Source organism: Ailuropoda melanoleuca, chromosome 20 (genome assembly GCF_002007445.2).
Source record: "Ailuropoda melanoleuca isolate Jingjing chromosome 20, ASM200744v2, whole genome shotgun sequence".
Classification (NCBI taxonomy): domain Eukaryota; kingdom Metazoa; phylum Chordata; class Mammalia; order Carnivora; family Ursidae; genus Ailuropoda; species Ailuropoda melanoleuca.
In genome coordinates, this window is record NC_048237.1 from 7924430 (window position 1) to 7935990 (window position 11561).

The 11561-nt window shown below is 33.1% G+C and overlaps 1 long non-coding RNA gene across 1 annotated transcript in view; it reads right to left on the minus strand.

The window, feature by feature from the left end:
- Window positions 1-10307, minus strand: part of LOC117797221 — a 58586-nt gene extending 48279 nt beyond the window's left edge. The window contains exons 1-2 of the long non-coding RNA XR_004622136.1: window positions 9949-10307; window positions 7184-7243 (exon numbers count right to left, since the gene is read on the minus strand). This is a non-coding gene — a long non-coding RNA (uncharacterized LOC117797221). The remainder of the gene's footprint in view (window positions 1-7183; window positions 7244-9948) is intronic.
- Window positions 10308-11561: the final 1254 nt, after the last annotated feature.

Genomic DNA, 11561 nt, shown 5'->3' on the forward strand with positions numbered 1-11561 from the left:
ATTTAGGCAGAAAAACTTGTGACAAAACTATTTCCCTGTGTAGGATAATTATCGGAAAACCCTAGGAAAGATTCTAATTCTACTTTTACCTTATTCTTCTAGATGTTGTGAAAAGATCCTTTTCTAAGAACCTCTAGGTTCACAGCACATTTCTCAATGTGATAGCTAAAAGATAATAAATATATTGACTTAGTTTGAACCATTCTTTCATAAATTATTGATGACTGGGGTGCCTGGGTGGCTCAGTCAGTTAAGCGTCCAACTCTCGGTTTCAGCTCAGGTCATGATCTCAGGGTCCTGGGATTGAGCCCTATGTCAAGCTCCACACTCAGCAAGGAGTCTGCTTGAGGATTCTCTCCCTCTCCACTCCCCTCCACCTGCTCTCTCTCTCTCTCTTTAAAATAAATACATCATAAATAAATAAATACATACATACATACATAAATAAATACATAAATAATTTTAACTAATTATCTAATTTATATTCATTGGTCATGTTGGAGTTCCTAAAAGCAAATGTTACTATTCACATTTTAAAATGAAACAATTCATTATTAAAGCAGTTAAATGACTGCCTGGGATAAAAGTTAAGTGCATGATTAAATGACCTCTAGGCCAACCTTTATTCAAAAGTCAGATGCTGGCAAAAGCTTTTCAAAGAGCAAGTCACATGTATTTCTTAAAATTTATTTCTAAAACTTTGTTTTAGGCTAAGAATACCTAACTTTACTCTAGTTTCAAAACACTAAAAGAATGTGAAAAACCAACTTTCCTTTCTAAGATTCAATCTAGAGCTTTCTATAAAGATAAAAATCATGAAATTTCTTAAGAAAATGATATACACAGAACTTTGAAATGAGCCAGACCTGTGTTTGAACGATTACTTGATTTTTTAAAAATGTATCAGTTTCTTCTTCTGAAAAAAATGGAAATAATAACAACCTATGTCAGGATTTCAGTGAGGTTTACACGAGATCGTATATCTACACATTTCCTTGCCCTTAATAAAGGATTAAAAATTATAGCCATTATTATTAGACCAAAGGCCTAAATTTGTGTTGTGAACTAAAAGAAGACACAATTTAACTTTATTTTGTGGCTAAGATGGCCACATATTAATAACTACTAATTCCTTATCCTTCACACTTAAAAAATAGTGTAATTACACAGTTAACTCTGAAATTACACGGTTTAACTATGAGGGTCCACTCACATGCAGATTTTTTTTGATATATACAGTAAAGTACTATATACATATTTTCTCTTCCTTATGATTTTGTTAATTACATTTCTTTTCTCTTGCCTACTTTATTGTAAGAATACAGTCTATAATACATATAACATATAAAATATGAGTTAGTCAACTGTTTATTTTATTACTAAGGCTTCTTGTTAACAGTAGACTATTAGCAATCAAAAGTTATATAAATATTTTTTCCTGCTCAGGGGACTGGCACCCCTAACCCCCAGATTGTTCAAGAGTAAACCATATATGGCATACTTAATGTTCATAGCAGATGAGAATGACAAAAATAATTCAATAATGTGAGTCCTATTTATATTTTCATCATTAGATAATTCATTTAAATTAAATTCTCTTCATGGTAGGGGCGCCTGGGTGGCACAGCGGTTAAGCCTCTGCCTTCAGCTCAGGGCGTGATCCCGGCGTTATGGGATCGAGCCCCACATCAGGCTCTTCTGCTATGAGCCTGCTTCTTCCTCTCCCACTCCCCCTGCTTGTGTTCCCTCTCTCGCTGGCTGTCTCTCTCTCTGTCGAATAAATAAAAATTAAAAAATCTTTAAAAAAAATAAATAAATAAATTCTCTTCATGGTAAAACCTGATAAGTAGCAGAGATCCACAGTTTTTTCCTAAAGTTGATAAGATCTTGAACTTACAAAGTCTTTCCATCACCAACTGGGGGTTAGAGGCATGTAGAGAATATAAATCAGTGATCTATGATGGAATTCAGAGGCATCTTGGAGAAAGGAATATCAGAAGAGAAGGGAGGGAACAAGAATGCTTGTCCTTCTTACCTCCAGGAAGGAAACTTCTGGAGCAACAGATCACTGAATTTTGCACCATTTTGGAAATAGACAACATATTTTGCAGAGCTACCAATGCAATGTGATCTTCTATTTGGGAATCCCTTGCAAATAATCATGTTCTTTAAATATACAATCATGTGTAAATTTCAAACCACACTGCAGAAAATATGTGAGAAAATAACTGTCAGTTAAGATATTTGAAAAGGTTCCCCATCCCAAGAGTAGCCTTTGACATCCTCATTTTCCTCAACTCCCATGCCCAATGTATTGCCATTCTTGTAAATTTAACTTCCTAAATATATCTTGAATCTTCGCACTCCTCTCCACCTTCCCCATACCACTTTAGATGAAGATACCATCATCTTTTGTCTAGGTTATTATAATAGCCTCCAAATCATTACTACCCATTACCACCCCTTGCTGCTCCCCACCCCCAAACACACACTCTGAATTCTGTCTCTAAATCACACAATCAGGGTGATCTTTTGAAAGCACAAATATGATGAAATAAGACATTAGTTTGGAATTTTTGACCATTTTCTGTGACTCATAGGATAAAGTGCCCAATCCGAATGTTGCCTAAAGCCCCTACCTGACCTTCCTTGTCTACCTCTCCAATCTTGGGTCTAACCACTCCTCTCAGAAAATTCTGGAACACACTGGCCTTTGCCTAGTCCCACAAACACACTAAATGCTTTCCTGTTTTAGGGTTCTCCTGCGCCGTTTTTCTTCTATCACCTTTTGTCTAATTTCTGTTCACTCATCTCATCCCAGCTCAAACATCACTTCCACAGAGAAGTTTTGCTACCCATAGGACAAGTATAGCATATGTGTTATAAAACAGTTCACTCCTAGGGCACCTGGCTGGCTCAGTCAGTAAAGCATGCAACTCTTGATCTCAGGGTTGTGAGTTTGAGCCCCATGTTGGACATAGGACCTACTTTAAAAAATAAATAAATAAAAATAAACACCCCCCCACACACACACACAAATAATAAAAAATAAAACAACACACTTCTGTCCTGGTTCATTTCCTCTAAACAACTTATCACAGTTTATATTTACGTGTTTATTTGATGGTGCATTCANACCTACTTTAAAAAATAAATAAATAAAAATAAACACCCCCCCACACACACAAATAATAAAAAATAAAACAACACACTTCTGTCCTGGTTCATTTCCTCTAAACAACTTATCACAGTTTATATTTACGTGTTTATTTGATGGTGCATTCATAAGTACTGGCTATTGGCCTCATTAGACTATAAACTCCAAAAGGCTATGTCTCTTTGCTCACTATTACAGTTCCAAGGCCTGTAACAGTATGTGATACATAGTTGGTGCTCAATAATTATCTGTTGAATAAATTTAATTGCTTGTTTTTACTCTGTAATAGAGAAATCACTCTGTGTTTAATCTTTCTTCAAGACAGATAGGTATCCCATGCAAGATTTTCAGTCTTTTCCTCCTCCTAATTCCAAACTGACCAGGCTGTACTTGCCAAAAAACTCAACTGCCTCAACCCATTGGCGCCACCTGTTGGCTCTTCTGTGCCTCACGCCTTCTCTCTATCTCCTTAAGAGAACTGGGCCCCTGATGCATTCTCCTTGCCCCCTCATCCCTCTCTCAAATTTTAAACACATAACCAAACTTACCTTTAGTCAATCTCTTTCTCAAAAATACACACACACCTTCTAAATTTCCAGGCTTTTTCTATTTCAACCTTTGTTCATTCATTCAGGAAAATTTCAGTATGTCACCCCCTTTCCCTCTCGCTCTTCTTTTCCTCCATCCTTCTTCCTTCCTCCCTTCCTTTCTCTCCTTCTCCTCTTGCCTGCTTCTCTTCTTCTCTCTTGGCTTCTTCCTCTTCCTTCTTCTTCATTATAATATTATATATGTAGAAAGCTCCAAATTTTAGCTTGTAATTATTTGTGAGATAGAACTTTCCAAAATACCCATGGCTTACAAAACCAAGGTGGTATATATTTGTCCCACTAGCACCTTGACAAAGCCCCAAATTCCAGAATTTTTATGATAATATTGTGTTCTGCATCTGTTTTAAGGATAAACTTAGAAAATAACTTTAGCAAACTTAAATAATCTCAATGAGTTACTCTGTTATTAAGTAATAATCGACTTGTACATATATGGTATTGTATTCAGTAAAATAACTTATTGTGAGCTTAATAACAAGAAATGAGAGCTTAATAACAAGAAAATAAAATAAACATTCAAAAGGTGAAAGGAAAATGTTTTAGAATTTTCATATAGATTTATTTACTTCATCACTCTTACCATATTGTACTCAATATTGCAAGTTTAAGATTATAATTTTTTAAATTAGCTGTATCTAGAAATAATCTAAACAGGTAGAAAACTGTGAATTCTGAGTAGAATTTAAATTATAATCTTGACTAAATAATTTAAACTTTTTGGAATTAACATGTAACTCAGTAAGCTCAATGCTCAATTGAATGGAAACTTCCCTATGTGTAGTTAAATATTTTACAAGTACATTGAGGAACACTGAGAATAAAAATATATATCAAAGACTTCTTATATGTCAAAGTTAACTTTTGAAAATTATTCGGTATGAGTATGGATTACTTGCCTATTCTAGAATGAGACACAGCATTCTGTATTTCTTCAAACTAAAATACACAGTCCATTGGATATTATTTTGTATGCTGGGGGCACCTGGCTGGCTCAGTTGGTGGTGGCATGTGACTCTTGATCTCAGGGTTGTGAGTTCAAGCCCCATGCTGGGCATGGAATCTACTTAAAAAAAAAATTACGTAGACTGACAACTTACTAAAGCAATGATAGCTAAAATTGCTTATACATTTAGTAGTAAAAACCAAGAAAGGGAATTATATTTTGTCCAAGTTTACCTTATGAAGTTAGTTGTTCCTACAAATTTAATAAATACTTTAACACAAAGTATAATATCATCTTAATAAGGAAGGACAAACTCACCTATCATAGGGTTTCGGTTCATCAAACATTTAGTGAGCAATGACTTATTCCTATAAACTTATTCCTATAAAGAATACACAGATGAAGAGGACAAATCCCTACCCTCGTGGAGCATGAGTGAACTGAGCAGAAAAATTGGAGATCTATCTTCAAACAAATAGGAAATGGGAAAAAAGGTGGTCATTTTATGAATATTAATCTTGCACAAATCAGAGAACCCACCTTGCAAGATTCTTATGTTTAACTCTTGAGTGAGGCCATGGGTCAAGCACTCCTTGTATGCCAAATCTGAAATCATTATTTATTACTTTGAATAGTACCATTATATTCTTTTTAGAGTTTTTCAGCATGAATGTTGAAGTGAGATTTATAAAAAAAAATTATACTACCCTTTACTGATAAACAAATGAGAAATTATCATGGTAAAGTTCTGCAAGTAGTATTTCTATATTAAAGATGGAGAGTTCCAGTTCTGATATTAGTATCTTAGTAGATACTCTTGGTTTATGAAATATTCTTCAATTTTATCACAATAGGATGTAGTTTATAGGGATCTAGTTTTTTAGAAAAGTGTTTTTTATATACGCCCAAATTTTATTTTCTAGAAAAAAATTCAAATTTGATAATGTGTACTTTTATTTAGTACACTTTTGTTCCCCACAAGAGTCTTCCTTTTTGAGGCACAAGTTTCTTTCTCTGTATTTAAGAGGAAAAAGCAAAACAAACAAACAAAAGGAAAACCCTGTTGTATTGGCTAGCACATAAGATCCTGTAAGTAAAAAGTCCATCTTCAGATATGATTACAACTTCTGAATATACCGCTAAGTTGGGCTGCTTATCAATGTGACCAAAAGTTAAAAAGGAGACAAAACTCAAGAAAATGCATGGTGTGTGTTTTGAACAATCTTGGCATTAACTTAGGAAAATTTCTATCTCCAACATGTTCTCTTTAAGTAAACTTGAAATATATAAGACACTACTACGCAGTTTTCTAATATTTCTGAATAAAGCTTTTTTATATACTAATTATATCATAAAAGTTTGAGTCACATATGCTGTAATATGCTCTCCTATACCATATGAATTAAGCCTAGAAAATAATATCCCAGGACTAGATATTTTAGTGTATCTTAATCACTGGGCTAGTTAGAAATAAGTTAATGGCCAAAAACTGTTTGTGTATTACTCGAGGGAAAAATATAAAATAAGATTACAAAAATCTTTTAAAATATTATAGCATGTATTTTATATCTTCCACACTTACTTAGGAAGTATTATATATATGAAAATATATAAGAAAAACTTAAAACAGAGATCTGAATTTTTCCCAGAAAAGAACAGAGCCCAAATCACACCATTATCCTTATTCCGATATATTTCTCTCTATACCCTTAATGCACTAGACCAATATTTTCTTTATTCAACTATTTAAAGTTTATTATTTGAATCATTTAATACTTTGTGTTAAATTAAATGAATTATGACAATAGAAAATTACATCTCAGTTTAAAATATCTTTTCATAGCTATTAAAATTTGCATTCTTATTGTACAACTATTTTAATATAATTTTATGGTAAAGGATTTGAGAGGTCATTTAATTCTGTCCCTCCGTTTCCAACACTGAGCAAATTTCCATTGACTTCAACTGGACTGAAACCTTACTTCATAAAAGAGGCACTCCAAAAGCTCAGCCTGGTTAGCTACTGCTAAATTTTAAATCCTTACTTTTAACAGTCTTATAATCAAAATTCTCCACCAGTAAGATCGTGAATACCACAAATTTAGTGAGTATGTGACTAGAAGTTTGGTATGAATGCAAGTATACTTACGTATTTTACGTTCACTCATTTATTCAACAAGTATTTATGACATGTTTATCTGACATGTGCCACTTAAAAAATATTTTAATGTTGGTTTTTCATACATTTACTCTATGTCCCTTTATAGTTCTTAAATAAATACTCAAACAGCTCAAAAATATCTACTTATACTTGATATGTATTGATATTTCATATACATTTCAAAATAGTGATTATAAGTATTATTAATACAGAATATTTTATAACATTTTGAGTAAGCAGTTGTGAAGCAACATAATAATTTAATATTATCAGAGTTGAACTCCTTAGACTCAAATATGTTAACAAATACATACATGAAGCTGACCTTGAACATAGTTGGCCTTCATGACTGTCGTTCTTGATTCCTCATATTCCTGCATGGAAATAAAGCAAACACAACTGATGGCATTAGTGAGGAAAGGATAGTTAACCTGATTACAGTATATAACATATCTAAACATAATAAATCATTTTTTCTGGGAATTTTTATTTCATCTTTTTTTCATCATCATGTGGGTACAATAGTTTACTTTGCTTTCTTTGCTCTTGGATTAAATGTGGATTTTGGAAATCATCATGAGAAAATACTGAGAGGTTTCACTAGGATAATATTAGATATAAAATATGTGGTTTTATTTATCAAGGAAAAATTTAAAAACATATTAAATAGCATAAAACTATATGTGTGAATATATATACACATATAAGCTTATATATGTATGTTTTCCAGTTTACATCTTATTTTCTATCTAATCTTACATTGATTAATACATTAATTAATGGGGGGATGAATAACAAGAAACTGTTAAAATCAAAAAGCTTTAAAATTTGAGGTCCTATATACCACAAGATAATTTTTTTATTTAACGAAAGTCCTAGTAATGCATATCTTATTATTATAGTAAGTTTAATCAGTGAATTTTTTATAAAGCTACCCATAATTTAGTGTACTTAAAGTGTAAATATGGTGCCATTTAACTGCTGACAAACCAGTTATATTGATAGAAATAGCTCGAGTTGAAAGAAGGATCTTGAAAAGTTTACAGCTTATTTTTTCAAGCACCACAAACTAATAAGTAAAAACATATGAATTAGATAAAATACTTCATTAAGTTACTTTCATTGGGTGAGTCAATGTGATATGATTACATTTCAGAGACATTTAATTCCCTATCATATAAAATCACATTGATGTTTGGTTATATTTTCTCTTCTGGTGATGTAGCCATTCAAAGTATTTTACCCATATCAAAGCAGAGATATTATGAAGTTAAAACTAAAGTCATTTTCATCAAAGCTAATCATAAATTTTATTTTCTTAAGTATTTCCCAGAGTAATCGCATTGCAGGTCTGCAAAGAAGACTCTTAAAAGTACTCTTGGGTCTTGGGTTCTAATTAGAAAGAATCCCATCAACCTTGGGAGCACTGCAATGAATATAGTCAGGAGAGCAAAAACAAAAACACCCACATTTGGTTCTTGAAGCTTTGGATGAACCCATTGAACACCAGCACTTTAGGGAGGTATTTCTTAATGTTGAAAGTATAATTGGCCATTCATTACTTAGATGGCCAGCTCTGCAGTGCTTTGCACTCATCTGTATAACTTACGTAAATGTATAAATGCTTCCTTTGAAATGACAAACCTTGAATCACTACATAAACTGGTAAATGATAGTTGCTTGCTATCTTGTACATGGGTCCCTTTCTATTGGTTAAAGAAGGTAGGTGAACATCACAGATGCAAAATGTTTGTTGTTAAGAATGTGTGTTTACAGGTGTGGAATACCCTAAGGATGGTAAAACCGATATCCTGCTGCAGGTGCAGACTTTAATAAACAGGAACTTGTCTTTCCCCTAATCACTTCTCTCCTTTATCATGCTTTTGGATTATCTCAATTCACATTAAGTATCACTTGTGCATAAAGCATATACAGTGTTCTATATTTATTTAGATATACATGTGACTAGATTTTCTGTGAATAAAACCCAAAATGCATTCACATGAGAAAATGGAGTGGTTTAATTTAAATATTTTAGGAGTGCTAGAATACTAATAAACATCTGGAAGAACAGATAAAACTAGATAAATGTTTAGTCTTGTTATGAGTAACACACTAGCATACGATTAGGTTTATAATGGTTGTAATTTAACAAAACTGTTGTATGAAATATTTTGTTTAGCATTCATTAAAAACTGTTAATGCACTTGTGTCTTCCGTGGACTAAATTTTTTGCAGCAGACGCACGTTATTAGTATAATACAAATATGCTAAAAAGCAAACAGTTTGGTGTTAAAATGTTTTAAGTAGGATCGTGAAGAGGAATTTTACACCAATCTTGATTTTTTTTTCATTTTTACAGGGAAAATTTTACCACAAATTCCATATTTTAATGATATTATACCAACTCTATTTTTTAAACTCATTTTGTCACTGTTTTGTAACAGAAACACTGTAAATATTATAGATGTGGTAAACTATTATACTTGTTTTCTTATAAATGAAATGATCTGTGCCAACACTGACAAAATGAATTAATGTGTTACTAAGGCAACAGCCACATTACATGCTTTCTCTTTCACAGTAGGCAGCAGAGCATATGGTTTTCTCTTAATGGAACGCTAGCTTCTCATTAACATACCAGTAGCAGTGTCAGAACTTACAAACCAGCATAACAGGGAGATGGAAAAACTTATAAATTAGACCCTTTCAGTACTATTGAGAAGGAAATGACTGATGTTCTAAGGTACAATATTTAGCTAATACTATGCCCTTTTCTGCACCTTCTTTCCACAAAAAAAACCCACAAAAAACAAAAAAAACTTTTTTCTTATAATAAATATAAATATTGAAGTGCAGGTAATTTTTACCCTGCTTCTAAAAGTGATTGGCACCCTGATTTTGATAACTCTTCTTAAAAAGATTCTGTTGCCTTTTTGCTCACAGTATGTTTGAAACAGCTGTATTTTCACCGTCCTGTTTCAATACAGTAAAGCAGCTGAAATGTAAAGCTAATTGTCATGTCTCCCTAAAAGAGGAAATCCATCAGGTAAACAAAAAATGAGAATGAGAAGGAAACCTTTTCTGGAGGCCCAGAGATGACCATTCCAGTCACAGAAGTGGAGCCGCCAAGAGGTGATGCTCGGTAATGAAGGAAGAGAAGAATTATTTTATTTAGTCCCCATTTCGCTGTGTTGTTTAAACCATATTTAGCTGTCTCATACTAATTATGGTGATTTGAATTTTTCATCCACGTTTTTTTCTTTATTCCAAGATCCTTCTCACTGAGAATTCAGCTGTATTTGTAGATGGAATATATCAATGTCAAGTCTTGAGACACATTTTAAAATGTAAACCTATACATAGGGCATAGAAATGATACATATGAATAAGCATGACACGACCTCATATGCCAGGAATTCCATAAGATGAAGTTGGTTTTGTCATTTATATTTTTCTAATTTCATAATATTTACCTACGATCAGACGGTTGAGTGCTAGTAAAAAGTGAAATATCAAGTCCTGGAAAACCAGCCTATGCATTCCGGGTCACTGTAGAGTAATTGTCGGGAAGAAAGCAGATGTATTAATCCTCTGATAACCAAACCTCTGGAGGGATAACAAAGTGGACTGATGTTTCTTCCAAAGACTTTAATGTCTATACTAGTTCACTTCACTGAGTGGACAATTTTACTCCTAAGAGTCTACCCATTTACTAGTCTTTTTCTGCAATATTTGCTGTAGATATATTCCTTACATCTGCAGATCATGATGAATGACAAGAATCTTTTTTAAAAGAATAAGTCAGGAATATATAGATAATACCAATATCTTTTGAATCTTCACCGTAAAGATAGAAACAGCCTTTCCAATCATTATTATTCTGATTAAGTAACCCACTGATATATGTAGCTTTTTACAATTACTTGTTTTTCTTCCTCTCTGGTGGAATTCAAAATTTTACTGAGATTTGATAATTACCCAAAGCTAGAATATTTGTGACTTAGCTCCATTTCTATATATATGACTGAAGAATGGCCCAAAGCGCCAGGAATCAATAATGTAATATAATAATATAATTACTATAAAAAGAAGGTATCCCAGAAATCCTCAGCCTGGTCTTATAGACTGAATCCCAGTTTTTAACATATCTGAACTTATTTATCTTCCTTTCACAAAAAGAAAGATACACTTCTATTCACAGAAGACTTTCCTTTTTCTCATCCACCACAGGACATGACAATATGTTTATTCCATAATCATTCTCTTCCCCTTGCCTCAAAATTTGCCATTACCCCCAACATGATTGCAAATGCTTTGGAAACCAAGTTAATAACTATTATTGATTCAGGCCCAGTGTTATTAATGCAAACTATTAATTTAAGGGTGTTTCCATACTTTCTGAGTAGCACGCAGCCAGATAACCATGGCCCATGCTGCAGATTCAATCTTCACGTCAACTGGATCCAAATTTTTCCCTTTGGTAAGCAAACTATGATTTTCCACTTTACCAGGACCCAAGGGAGCCACAGGGAATAACTGGCTGCTTGGCATGTCCCCTTCCTACGTATAGATAATGTCTCTGTAACCCGAACAAAGGTGTGTGAAAAGTCGCTCCTTCCCCGTGTGTTTTTCAACACCATGGAATCAGGACCATCTCTGCATACAGGTGTTAAAAGAAGCTTCCACCTC